The following is a 14,386-nucleotide window of genomic DNA, read 5'->3' as shown; positions in this document are numbered from 1 at the left end:
GACAGTTGTCACGTGGTTAATGAATTGCATTTATCAGTGTTAAAGAGAGCACATGTATGAGGGAGGAGGGGGAGCTGCCTGTACAACTGTACTTGCGATGGCAGCTCTAGCAGGTCACAGCTCTACAGAAAGAGAAAAAGAAAGACCAGAATACATGTGATCTCACATCACTCATATGCATAAACACCCACAAACCACCCTTGTACTCATTCTCATTTATCTTTTATTATTCCTTCCACGTGAGGTATTCTTCATTCCTTTCTGTTCATGTTCAAAAAGCTAAAAATCCTTGAAGCCTTATATAAAATCGAATATCCTTCTTCAGCATTGCTGGGTTATCCCAAGTGGATGAATTACTGTTGCTGCTCTAGTTCCCTTTACTGGCTTTATAATTCACATTAGTATCTAATTAATTGAACTTTTTACATAACCAATTTTTACCACTAAATTGTGAAATGTTATTCCTTTCTTCAACCTTTAACATCGTTTATGAACATAATAGGAGCTGAATAAATATTTGCTAGCTAAAAATTTGGTTTGGATGTTTTAGTAAATTTAAGAAAATAAGAATCTAAAAATTGAAATTATTTAAATTCAAAGTAAAGATTCTATTGTGATTCTTTCCCATTTAAGTATTAGCATCCAAGGATAGTTCTCCCCATTACACTTAAACTACTTTGTCATTTCATTTTCTTAGGTTTCAGAGGACAAAATTGTACCAAGAGTTAGAAACTTACCCTAGATTATGTAGTATTTTAAGGTGATAGCCCAATAGTGCTTCTGAATTTTGTTTGAACACTAACCTCTGCTCTTTTCCTTGAGAGATGCCAACATACATTTGTCAATGACATTTCTTTGTATGCAGTTAAGTCTAACTCAATAATTTCTTTCTTGAAACCTACTCTACCCATATCTAAGGGGGGAGGGGTAGAAGGAATTTTTAAAAGAAAAACATGATATAGTCATCCCCAATTAGCTTTTAAAGTGAGGGGGTGAGTCTTAAGCATAGGAAATTTTTATTCAGTTGTAGAAGCAAAGCTGTGATAATCTATGCTAATAAATAATACAATAATTGGTTATAGTGCTTCAGAAATCATGACTTAACATTGTTAAAGCATTTTTGTGACAGAGACAACCATAAGCAAGAAGTAGTATAAATCAATAAGAATAGTACTCAGATATTAGAATTAGAATTTTGCCTGAGCTCAGAGCCAGTTATGAGTACTCCTCAAACTTGACCAATTTTGGAGTTCATTGACTACTTATGAATTTGCCCTTTATCTTCTGTTACTGATCTGCTATGTTTTTCATATTTTTAGATTAATTTTTTGTCAAAGTTGTGGGAGATATAATTCACAGAGTTAGCAACAGCTAGCATCTACTTAGCACATTTTATGGGCCTTTCTGCTAGGTGATGTGTATTATTTTTATTTTTAAAAAATTTTATAGCATTTTTTATTACTCAGTTACATTTATAGTTGTACAATGATCATCACAACCAAATTTTATAGCATTTCCACCCCAAACCCCCAGTGCATCCCCCAACCCAGCAACCTGTCTCATTTAGAAAGTTTTTCAAAGTCTGTGAGTCAGTAGCTTTGTAGTATAGTCTGAAGTCAGGGAGCCTGATTCCTCTAGCTCCATTTTTCTTTCTCAGAATGGCTTTGGCTATTCTGGGTCTTTTGTGCTTCCAAACAAACTTTAAAATATTTTGTTCAAGTCCTGTGAAAAATGTCCTTGGTAATTCGATGGGGAATACATTGAATCAGTAGATTGCCTTGGGTACTGTAGTCATTTTGCTAATATTGATTCTTCCAATCCAAGAGCATGGTATGTCTTTCCATCTGTTTGTGTTGTCTTTGATTTCTTTCACCAGCATCTTATAGTTTTCAGAGTATAGGTCTTTTGTCTCTTTAGGTAGGTTTATTTCTAAGTATTTTATTCTTTTTGATGTGGTGGTACATGGGATTGCTTCCCTAATTTATCTTTCTGATCTCTTGTTGTTAATATATAGGAATGCAGTTGATTTCTGTATATTAATTTTGTATCCTGTGATTTTGCCAAATTCATTGATGAGCTCTAAGTTTTCTGGTAGCGTCTTTAGGATTCTCTAGTTACAGTATCATGTCATCTACAAATAGTGATAGTTTTACTTCTTCCTTTCCAATTTGGATTCCTTTTATTTCCTTTTCTTCTCTGATTGCCATGGCTAGGACTTCCAAAACAATGTTGAATAGTAGTGGCAAGAGTGGACATCCTTGTCTTGTTTCTGATCTCAGCGGGAATTCTTTCAGCTTCTCACCATTGAAAATGATGTTAACATTGTATTTATCATATATGGCCTTTACTGTGCTGAGATAGTTTGCTTCTATGCCTGCTTTCTGAAGGATTTTTATCAGAAATGGGTATTGAATTTCTTCAAAGGCTTTTTCTGCATCTATTGAGAGGATCATATGGTTTTTATTCTTCAGTTTGTTAATGTGGTGTATCACACTGATGGATTTGCAGATATTGAATAACCCTTGTATCCCTGGGATAAATCCCACTTGATCATGATGTACAATCCTTTTAATGTATTGTTGGATGCGGTTTACTAGTATTTTGTTGAGGATTTTTGCATCAATGTTCATCAGTGAAATTGGCCTTTGGTTTTCTTTTTTTGTGGAATCTTTGTCTGGTTTTGGTACCAGGGTGATGGTGGCCTCATAGAATGAGTTTGGGAGTATCCCTTCCTCTGCAATTTTTGAAATAGTTTCAGAAAGAGAGGTGTTAGCTCTTCTCTAAATGTTTGATAGAATTCACCTGTGAAGCCCTCTGGTCCTGGACTTTTGTTTGTTGGAAGTTTTTTAATCACAGTTTCAATTTCAGCACTTGTGATGGGTCCATTCATCTTTTCTATTTCATCTTGGTTTAGTCTTGGGAGATGGTACCTTTCTAAGAATTTGTCCATTTCTTCTAGGTTTTCCGTTTTATTGGTATATAGTTGCATATAGTGGTCTCTTATGATCCTTTGTATTTCTGTGATGTCTATTGTAACTTCTTTTTCATTTCTAATATTATTAATTTTTGCTCTCTGTCTTTTTTCCTTGATGAGTCTGGCTAAGGGCTGATCAATTTCATTGATCTCTTCAAAGAACCAGCTTTCGTTTCATTGATCTTTTCTATGCTTTTTCTTTGTTTCTATTTCACTTATTTCTGCTCTGATCTTTATGATTTCTTTCTTTCCGTTTTTGTTTTTTGGGTTTTTTTTTGTTGTTGTTGTTGTTGTTGTTGTTTTGTCTTTTCCAGGGCTGCACTTGCAGCATATGGTGGTTCTAGGTTAGGGGTCTAATTGGAGCTGTTGCTGCCAGCCTACGCCAGAGCAACAGTAATGCCAGATCTGAGCTGCGTCTGTGACCTACACCACAGCTCACAACAATGCTGGATCCTTAACCTGAGCAAGGCCAGGGATCGAACCCTCAACCTCATGGTTCCTAGTTGGTTTCATTAACCACTGAGCCACAATGGTAATTCTGTATGATTTCTTTCCTTCTGCTAACTTTAGGTCTTGTCTGTTCTTCTCTCTCTAGCTGCTTTAGATGTAAAGTTAGCTTGTTTATTTGAGCTTTTTGTTGTTTCCTGAGGTGGGCTTGTATTGGTATAAACTTTCCTCTTAAAACGGCTTTTGCTGCATCCCATAGGTTTTGGAGTGTCATATCTTTGCTGTCATTTGCTTCTAGGTATTTTTTGATTTCCTCTTTGATTTCTTCAGTGATGCATTGGTTGTTTAGTAGCATGTTGTTGAGTCTCCACGTGTTTGTGTTTTTTACAGTTTTTTTTCTTGTTGATTTCCAGTTGTCTAGCGTTGTGGTTGCCAAAGATGCTTGATGTGATTTCAGTTTTCCTAAAGTTACTTAGGCTTGATTTGTGGCCCAGAATGTGATCAATCCTAGAGAATGTTCCATGTGCACTTGAGAAGAATGTGTATTCCATTGCTTTTGGGTGGAATGTCCTATAACTATCTATTAAGTCCATCTGGTGTAATGCTTCATTCCGGGGCTGTGTTTCCTTATTGATTTTCTGTCTGGATGATCTGTCCATTGCTGTAAGTGGGGTGTTAAAGTCCCCACTCTGATTGTTTTATTGTCAATTTGTCCTTTTAAGGTTGTTAGCAGTTGCCTTATATATTGCAGTGATCCTATGTTGGTTGCATATGTATTTACAATCGTTATATCATCTTCTTGGATTGATCCTTTGATCATTATATAATGTCCTTCTTTGTATCTTATAGTGCTCTTTATTTTAAGGTCTATTTTGTGTTATATGAGTATTGCTACTCCAGCTTTCTTTTGATTTTAATTTCCATGAAATATTTTCTTCCATCCTCTCCCTTTCAATTTGTACGTGTCCCTAGCAGTGAAGTAGGTCTCTTGAAGACAGCATATATAGGAATCTTGTTTTGGTATCCATTCAGACAGTCTATGTCCTTTGATTGGGCTGTTTAGTCCACTTACATTTAAGGTAATTATTGATATGTATGTTCTTATTGCCATTTTATTAATTGCTTTGGATTTGTTTTTGTTGCTCTTTTTTCTTCCCTTCTTGTCTTGTTCTCATCTCTTGTGGTTTGATGGTTATCCTGAGTGTTGTACATGAGTTGATTTTTCTTATTTGTTTGTGTATCAGTTGTAGATTTCTGGTTTGCAGTTGCCCCAAAGTTTTGATATAGGAGTCTCTCTCTCTATATATATGAGATTGTTTTAAGTTGTTGATCTTTTAATTGCAAGTGCATCTCCAGTGTCCTGCAGTTGTACTCTCTTCTTCTCACGATTTCTTATTTTTATATCATATTTTGCATGGATGATTTCCTATCTTTACTGTATATATGCCTCTACTAGTGAGCCTTGTCATTTGTGGTATTTTTTTTTTCTGGTTTTGGCCTTTTCTTTTCTGCCTAGAGAAGTTCCTTTAGTATTTGTTGTAAAGCAGGTTTAGTGTTGCTGAATTCTCTTAGCTTTTGCTTATCTGTAAAGCTCTTGATTTCTCTTTCAAATCTGAATGAGAGCCTTGCTGGTTAAAGTAATCTTGGGTGGAGGTTTTTTCCTTTCATGTTGTGACAAGTATATCATGACACTCCCTTTGGGCCTGCAGAGTTTTTGCTAAAACCTTATTGGGGTGCCCTTTCATGTTATTTGTTTTTTTCCCTAACTTTTTTTGATATTTTTTCTTTGTCTTTAATTTTGGTCAGTTTGATTAATATGTGCCTCAAGGTGTTCCTGCTTGGGTTTATTTTATATGATACTCGTTGTGCTTCCTGGATTTGAGTGAGTGATTCTCTTCCCATGTTAGGAAAGTTTTCAGCTATTCTCTCTTCGAATATTTTTTCTGTCCCTTTCTCTCTTCCTGTAATACGGATGTTGGTGGATTTAATGTTGTCCCAGAGTTCTCCGAGGCTCTCTTCATTTATTTTCAATCTGTTTTCTCTTTTCTGTTCCACATCCATGATTTCCACTAGTCTGTCCTCCACCTCACTTATTTGTTCTTCTGCCTCCTGTATTCTGCTGTTTGTTGCCTCTAATGAATTTTTTGTTTCAGTTATTATATTTTGTATCTCTGCTCGCATAAGTTTTAAATCTTGTATTTCTTTGCTCAGTGTTTCTTGTAAATTATCCATCTTTGCCTCCAATTTATTTCCACTGTCTTGCATCATCTTCAGCATCATCAGTCTAAAGTCTTTTTCCTGGAGGCTGAGAATCTGAAGATCACTTATGTGGTGTTGTTGTTGTTGTTTTTTCCTTACTCCCTTATCTGAGCTCTCTGCCTTTACATTTTTATGGGTTTTTTGATGTGGTCTTCTTTTTGCAGACAATAGAGTTGTAGCCTCTGTTACTTCCATGGTTTACTGCCCTTGTGGCTGAAGTTGGTATGGGGGGCTTGCTTTAGGCTTCCTGATGGGAAGGATTGCCCACTGGTAGTGGGGGATGATTCCTATCCCTTTGGTGTGTGGTGCTTTGTCTCTGGATGTGATCAGAGGCAGCTGCATGCTGGGGCGGGGGCGGGGGGTGTCTTTAGACAGCCTGTTTACAGATGGGTGGTGCTGTGATCCTACTTGGATTATTGTTTGGCCTGGGGCTTCTCAGCACTGATGGGTGGGGCCTGACTTTTTCAAAATGGCCACCCCCAGAAGTCCACATGCTGATGAATATTCCCAAGAGCTTTTCTTCCAATGTCCTTCCTCCACAACAAGCCACAGTCACCCCTTATTTTCCCAGGAGATGCTCTAAGAACTGCAGTCAGGTCTGACCCAGATTCCCATTGAGCCTCTGCTTTGCCACAGGACCCAGAACACACAAATTCCTGCCTGTGCCTTTCAAGAATGGGGTCTCCATTTCTTCCAGTCCCATGGAGCTCCTGAACTCAAGCTCCACTGGCCTTCAATGCCAGATGCTCTGGGGGTTCTTTCTCCTAATGCCAGATCCACAGGTGTGGGGACCCAATGTGGAGCTCAGAACTCTCATTCCTGTAGGTGAGTCTCTATGATACAGTTACTTTCAAGCCTGTGGGATTCCCACCCAGTGGGTATGTGGTTGTTTATATTGCATAATCACCCATCCTCCCTCTTGATGTGGCCTCCTCTTTGTGTTCTGGAGTGGGATATCTTTTTAAAAGTTTACAGTCCATTTGGCTGAAGGTTGTTTAGTGTTTGGTTGTAATTCTGTTGTTTTTATAAGAGAAGGTGAGCTCCAGTCCTTCTATTCCCTCATCTTAATCCTGTCTCCTAGGTGATGTGCATTATTTTTATAGTTATCCTGACTTAAAGGAAAATATCATTTACATTTTGTAAATTAAGATAATTATCAGTTTAAAAATGTAAAAAATGGGCATCAAGGTGTTAAGCTAATTTTGTCTAAGACACAGAACTGAGTTGTGAAAATGAAATTCATGCTACACCATGTTTGATTTGAAAGCATGCAGTCTTGACACTGTACTTCATGGAATTTAAAAGATGGAGAGATTACCATTGTATGGAGATGACTAAAAAGATTTGTGAAAGAGATGGCATGACTGTCATCCTCCGAATGAAGAATGGCTCTTTGACAAGTGGATGGAATTTTGGGTGAAGGAAATATAATGGACAACTTACTGTACAACATTTGGAATATATTCGAGAAATGATGCACACCTCAATAATTCTAGGGGCAGCAAAGTGAGGTAAGACTTTCGTAGAAATTCTTTGTAATCATTTTTTCTTAATTAATTTTGTTCATGATGGGAAGTATTTGAAAATTTTGAGCAATAAGCAAAATGGTGATATAAAGGTTACTTTAAAATTTTGAAAGAGGTTATTAGAGATTTTGTTTTTCCTAGTATTAATTAGAAAGGTGTTAAAGAAAAACCCCACCTGATAGACATGGAAGGCAAAATCCTATTGAAGATCAGCTAGGGTTACTCAGAGGGTGTCAGTTAAAAGAGAAACAACTGGAACTGCTGAGGTGGTCTCCCTCGGTGAAGTAAGATGAAGGCACCCTTGAAGCTTCTGAAGGGGCCCCCACATATGTAGCTCTGGATTGGAAATGGTTATCATTTTCACTTTGTTTTAGAGCACCCAAATGCAGAAGTAGCTAGGAAATTGGCAAGGGAAGAAGGTCAAGGTTATAAGGTGGCAGTTGCTAAGCCCACATTGGTCTCATGATCTGGGAGGTAGCTGAGCAGAAGAACATGCATAGAATGGGCAGGTCATTTAGCTGTTTTAGCTCTTTGAGCTCACATTCTGTCTTTGGGCAATTGCTGGAGCATGTCTTCAAAAGCAGCCTGCTCAATGAGCTGCTATATACACTGCCAGCATTCACTTCCTGCTCTCAGCTAAGCATTTTCTTATTCTCCTCACTTACCACTAGAGGTTGCCCCAGCAATCAGGAACTGCTTTGAGCCTGGAATAGTATTGCAGTCCAGTGTCTAGAGTTGCCCATTAAGCAGCCCTTCATCACTGCTATGACTGGTATTCTTATAACCAAGTCCTTTGAGAACCACCTTTGGCATTACTTTCTGTAGTATTAGGGGAAATGTGTACAGGTAATAATAGTAGACTATTTACTGTAAAAAAAAATATACCAAGCAAATGAAGATGGCTTCATGTAATTTTTATTTTCTTATGGTAGAGGAAGACCTCTGCTCTTCGTTCCTTCTGCTCTGGGAGCATAAATAAAATTGGAATTTACTTGCTGGTTCAAAGGAATTGTTGAATAAGCAACTACAGGCTTGTGAGTAGATATTAGAAGAAAAAATAGGGGTGGAGATATTTTTGGATCATACATATCAGGCTGCCACGTAAAAGTAGACAGCTTTGCAGGGCGCACAGACTACAGTGTGAGGGGGCTTTTAGAGTTGTGCACTGTACAACCTCGCCAAACACAAAGGGACTGTATGTCAAGGAGGAATGGTTCTATTCAAGGACATTTACTGAGAGAGAGAGTAGAGAGAAAGACTTTCAAGAAATGCTCAAATTTAGAGGTAAATGGGAAAGGAAGGTAAGCTAGCAAGGGAAGGAAGAAGAAGTCAGAGGAACGCAACTGGTCCAGGAAGGTACCCTGGTCCATGTTTCTTCCTCAAAGTGATGTCCATAACTGCCCTCCTGTGATACTTTTCAAAGTGAAAGGAGTTTGTTGCCTTCTGTTCCTAATGTAAAGTCAGTCTCTCTCTGTATCTGCCTGTCTTTCTTTCTCTCTCTTTTACACTCACGCATATTAGTATTTGTCACTCTCTCTATCAGCTTTGTTGTCAGTTCAGATCAGTTTATCAGAGCTCAGTGATTTTTGACAACATACTATTTGCCCACAGAAGTGATTGTTCCCACTTAAACTAATGGTAGAAAACTTCATTTCCATTTCCATTCTGTATAAAACACTGATTTTTAAAGCCTGATCCTCCACTGTGGAGTATATCAAACTTCTGAAATTTTATGAGGGACTATTTTGTAGTCATTCAATATTATCTCTATAAAGGAAAATAGATATTTAAAATTGTTTATTTATTTGTTTATATTTTCATTTTTTGCTTTTTAGGGCTGCACTGCAGCATATGGAAGTTCCCAGGCTAGGGGTCGAATCAGAGCTGTAACTGCCGGCCTACATCACAGCCACAGCAATACCAGATCCCAGCCGAGTCTACAACCTACACCACAGCTGGTGGTAATGCCTGCTCCTTAACCCACTGAGCAAGGCTAGGGATCAAACCTACATCCTCATGGATACTAGTAGGGTTTGTTTCCACTGAGCCACAAAAGGAACTCCTGTTATCTTTATTTTAAAGTTTAAAACTATCCTATCAGCAACCAACAGCCATAATTTGATTCACTGTGTTGAGGTCTTTGGTCTAAACGTTATATTTCAAAAACTGTGTCCTTAGGGACATTTTCTTTCCAAAGGAATGAAATAATTAGTTCCTAAGAAGTGACATAGCCACACATTGTCAATGTAATTAAATGTGCTGCTGCCAAAGTCAGCCAAGCCTCATTTCTGCCTGATGCCAGAGCCAACATATTTTTTTGCTTTATTATTTTATAATCACCACTTAGAGAAGCTCAAGGAAGCTTCTTAAATCCCAGGAAAACTGTAAAATGAGACTGCTTACTATCCTGTCAGTGCCCCCAGTATTAAACCATAGTAATTTAGTCCACCCCTACCACTTGCCTTTTGCAGCAATGTGCAATTACGTAGGAATTAATCTGCCTTCTTTAAAAAAATCAGAAGAGAGTTTTCTATGTTTTGGTCCTGTAATCAATGGTGATATATAATAATGTGGATCATCAACAGTGAAAATCATATTTCATCAACATCTGTTTTTAGGCTAAACCCTAAGCGAATGGTGAATAGATTTTATTTGTTTATTCTTGGTTCCCTTTCATTCACCTATATGCATCTCTTTTGTGGAGTGGAATATTTATTTGGGGCTGCACATGGCAGTGTTTTTCTCATTGCCTCTCCCTGGCATCAGACTTCACCTTCTTGATGACTGGATGGAATAGGAGGTATGACCAAGTAGTGCCTCCAATTACTGGACAACAGTGATTGTGATGAGTACTTGATCCAGGTATGTAGGGTTGCTGGATAAAATGTAGGATTCCCACTTAATTTGAATTTTAGATAAATGATGACTAGGGCCTAAGTTATGGCATTTTTTCATAGTTGTAGAAATTTTGTCAGATATTGTATTTGTATTGATATAGAATTATCCTCAAGGAATACTATTGTTTACCTGAAGTTCAGTTTTAACTAGATATCTTGTATCTTCACTAAATCTGGTAACCTTTTTCTCTCTCTCTTTAATGAATGCAGAAGAGAATTTTTTTTTTTTTTCTGTCGGGGAAGTATGGAAGAAGATTTAAGACAATTAAAGATAGCCACTTGCCTTGATGAATAAGAGGGAAGAGTTTTGTTTTGTTTTGTTTTGTTTCTTTTTTCTTTTTAGGAAAGTAAGCCAAGTAGAGGGGTGCAGTATTTGAGAAGAGACAGTGGCCTCTGAGTTCCAGCTCCCATCTACTGGCCCCAGTTCTAAAGCTCTTTTTCTTATGCTATATGCAATCCCCAGTATCTTTCCCAGGTATGGGAGTTAATAAGTTACTTTTTCTTGCATGAGCAAGTGTGAGTTGGGTGCTACCACTTTTACCCAATTAATGGTTAAATTTTAAATAACCGATCACTCACAGTTGGGAAGCATATAGTTTTGTCAATGAAACAGGAACAGATTTGTTAGAGATAAGTTTTTAATTGGGATTGTTTAAAGGAACTCTATAGAATTGCACTGCCTTACATATGAGGAAGATATTGCTCTAGCTTGTGGCTTTAATGCTGTGTTTTTCTATGCACTGGTTGCCAATGACTGTGGCTCATGAGACATTAAAGTCTATTAGTACTCTTCTTCCTTCTCTCCTTTCCTCCTTTGAAGCTGAACGAAAAGCTGTATTGGATTCCTGGTTGTTGCAACCAAAGTTACAGCACAATTACGTGGTGTTCATGATGGTCTGTTCACTGGACAAATAGATGCTGTGGGTACTCCTAAGCTACTTATAGAGTAACTTTTGATAGGGAGGGCCTTGAAACTCATACTGTCCCTGATTATGAAGTTCTTAGTAATGATTCTCATGAGACCATGCCAACTGCTGCCTTTGGACAAAAACAGCGGCCTTCTCAATTTTTTATGACTCCACCACGGTTACCTTATACTCCTCTCCAGTCACCAGTTACAGATAATGATCCTTTATTAAGACAGTCACCTTGGAGAAGTAAAATTTCTGGCTCTGACACTGAAACATTAGGTGGTTTTCCAGTAGAATTCCTTTTCCAAGTGACCAGATTATCAGAAATTCTCATGATTAAAAAGGAACATATCAAGAAATTAAGGGAAATGAACACAGAAGCAGAAAAACTGAACTCATATTCCATGCTGATTGGCATTGAATTTTAGCAGCGATATGCAATGATTGTTCTCGAGCTTGAACAACTGAACAGGGACCTAAACAAAGTTTTGCATAAGGTTCAATACAACTGCTATGAGCTTGCTCCAGACCAAGGGTTGCAGCCGGCAGATCAGCCGACAGATATGAGAGGAAGGTGTGAGGAAGAAGCACAGGAAATTGTTCGGCATGCAAATTCCTCAACAGGACAGCCCCGTGCAGAAAATGACAATCTGACAGACTTAATCTCTAGGTTTACAGCTATTTTATTATAAATTGAATGTCTAGCAGAAGGAGGAGACCTGAATTCCTTTGAATTCAAATCACTTACAGATTCATTAAATGATATCAAGAGTACAATAGATGCCTCTAATATCAGTTGCTTTCAGAATAATGTAGAAATTCATGTTGCACATATTCAGAGCAGCCTGAGCCAGATGGGAAACTTACGTGCCTTTGCAGCAAATAACACCAGCAGAGACTGAGTAGAAGATGTAATTATTTCAACTGCATAGGACATTTGTTTTGAGAAGTTCTCTTGTTTTATGGAGGCTTCCAACACCAAATACCCTAACTGCTGGAAAAACAAGGGAAATTTAAATCTCCAAATAAGGAATCTCAATATACTGTACAGCTTCTTAAACCGGCATTGCTGACGAGCATTATATTTATTTTTCTTTTATTACTCAGCTGCAGTAGCACTTGTTTATGTTACGTATGTTTATTAGCAAGTATTTTTAAACTGAAAATGTCTGAACATAATATAATTTCATGGAAGAATATTGACCTTTTTTTTTTTAACATGTATGAATTCAATCTACCCCATGCAGACAATTACTGCAGTGGAGAACATGAAGAAACATGGTGTTTTTGTGCATTATGCATGGCAGTGTGGATATTCCACCTAGAAAATTATAACTCCAATTCATTTAGTTGATCACCATCTCAGTCTTCAAAAGATAACATCATGAGATGTGGAAAATCCTCATTTTAAGGAAGTCACTGGAATAAAGGTGGGAAATATGGACTTTACAAGTATATAAGGGAGTTCCCGTTGTTGCTCAGTGGTTAGAGAATCTGACTAGGAACCATGAGGTTCTGGATTCGATCCCTGGCCTTGCTCAGTGGGTTAGGGATCCAGCGTTGCCATGAGCTGGGTGTGGGTCGCAGACGTGGCTCGGATCCCACATTGCTGTGGCTATGGCGTAGGCCAGTGGCTACAGCTCTGATTCGACTTCTAGCCTGGGAATCTCCATATGCTGCAGGAGCGGCCCAAGAAATGGCAAAAAGACAAAAAAAAAACAAAAAAACAAAAAAACAAAAACCAGGTATATATGATGTATACTTACAATGTGACATGGTTCTACAGATAATTTTATAATAATAAATATTTTAATTTATCGTAATTTATAAAAGAAACCTTTGTTGTTTGTTGAAAGAAAATGAAGGAGCAGGAAAGAAATATTACTGCAAGATGCTTAATTTCAGCAAATAGATTTGGCATGTCTTTTCCCATCAATTCAGGGCAAAAAGTGCTATTGTTACAAGATTTATTTAAAAAAAAAAAAAGACGGATAACACAATATTTTCATATTTTTTGTTTATTTGTGCAACTTTTGAACCAGATTACTGGTTGAAATCCAACAGTACACAATTTATAAAGTAAAAGGATTTTATAGGGAAAACAAATAAAATAGCCAGTGCTAGGAAATGGAGCAAAAGGTTTGTATTTGGTTATGGGTTTTTTTAGGTTTTGGTTTTTGACTTTTTAAGGAAAACTTTGCCTAAGATGTCAATCTTGTAAAAAGTGTGCATTTGGAATTTTCTCTGTTTTAATATAGAATATTATTATAAAGTCAAAATATAATAAATTGTTTTCAGATTTGGAGTTTAAGATATAGCAGTAGAAGTGGCTTTGATTCTTTTAGATGTCTCATAAAAGTAGACTTTTTATATGTTAATGTACAATAAAATGGAAACAAGATTATTTTCCATTTGGAATTTTTGTATAGTTTAAAAATGCTTTTATATTCTTTGTTGATATTGTGCCACTTAAGAACTTTAGTGCAAAGTTTATATTTAGCTAAACTGTTATGTTAAGAAATGCATAAATCTTTTATTCTTAATATTTGTAATTTGAAATAAATTCATCTATGAAAAGTTAAAAAAAAAAGCTATATTGGAATTAGGAAAGGCCAAGAGAATTTTTAACTTAATTTTGACATTGTTGAGCTACTGAGCTAAAATAAGCAACTTTTTACTTTCAGATTTTATGCAATGTGATAAAACACCTTTTATTATTTAAATTACTGCTGGTCAGTTATTTTATTACTTTCAACCTAAAGTATTCTTAACCAAATCTTAAGTTCCTATGTATTTTGTTTTTTTCTCTTTCAGCTTACTATTGGTCTGTTGTAAAGATATTTTAGTATTTTTGGCAGCTTAGCATTTGAATCCCCTTCTTAGGTGAAATGAGTCTTGGTGGGAGACAGAGCCAACATTAAACTGTGAAAACTAAAAGTGCCAGATGCTCACCTTCTCAGCCTCAGTTGAAGCCAGAGCTTATGCAAATAAGGCTTTCTCAACTGGATGTGCCCATACCAGGTTTTGAGTATGGATCTGGTGACTCAGAGAGCAGTGAAAAGTATGTAATTACCTGATAAAGGAAGTGGTTACAGAAAAATTGTATGTCTGGCATATCAGTAGTAACAGTAGCAAGGGCATTCAGTGTTCTAGTCCTTACAGAGAATAAAGTCATTTTCTCATCAACACACTTTTGCAGTCTAATTTGTGGCATTGTTTCTAGATGCATAGTTCTGAGCGAGATGGTCCAAATCTCCTGATGATTCAGAGGTCAAGCTCTCCAATAGTCTTTTTAATAAATTCTTTTTTTTTTCTTGCTTAATCAGTTACGGTTATCTTCTCTTGCTTGCATCTAAAAACTCTGCCTGATAG

General features: G+C 37.0%; 1 pseudogene; it reads left to right on the top strand.

The window, feature by feature from the left end:
* Positions 1-7,010: 7,010 nt before the first annotated feature.
* On the top strand, positions 7,011-11,916 carry LOC125111102 (protein lin-9 homolog; annotated as a pseudogene).
* Positions 11,917-14,386: the final 2,470 nt, after the last annotated feature.

The sequence above is a fragment of the Phacochoerus africanus genome, chromosome 1 (assembly GCF_016906955.1).
Source record: "Phacochoerus africanus isolate WHEZ1 chromosome 1, ROS_Pafr_v1, whole genome shotgun sequence".
In the NCBI taxonomy this organism is placed as follows: Eukaryota; Metazoa; Chordata; class Mammalia; order Artiodactyla; family Suidae; genus Phacochoerus; species Phacochoerus africanus.
The sequence above is the reverse complement of the archived record's forward strand: the minus strand, read 5'-3'. Positions and strand labels throughout refer to the sequence as shown.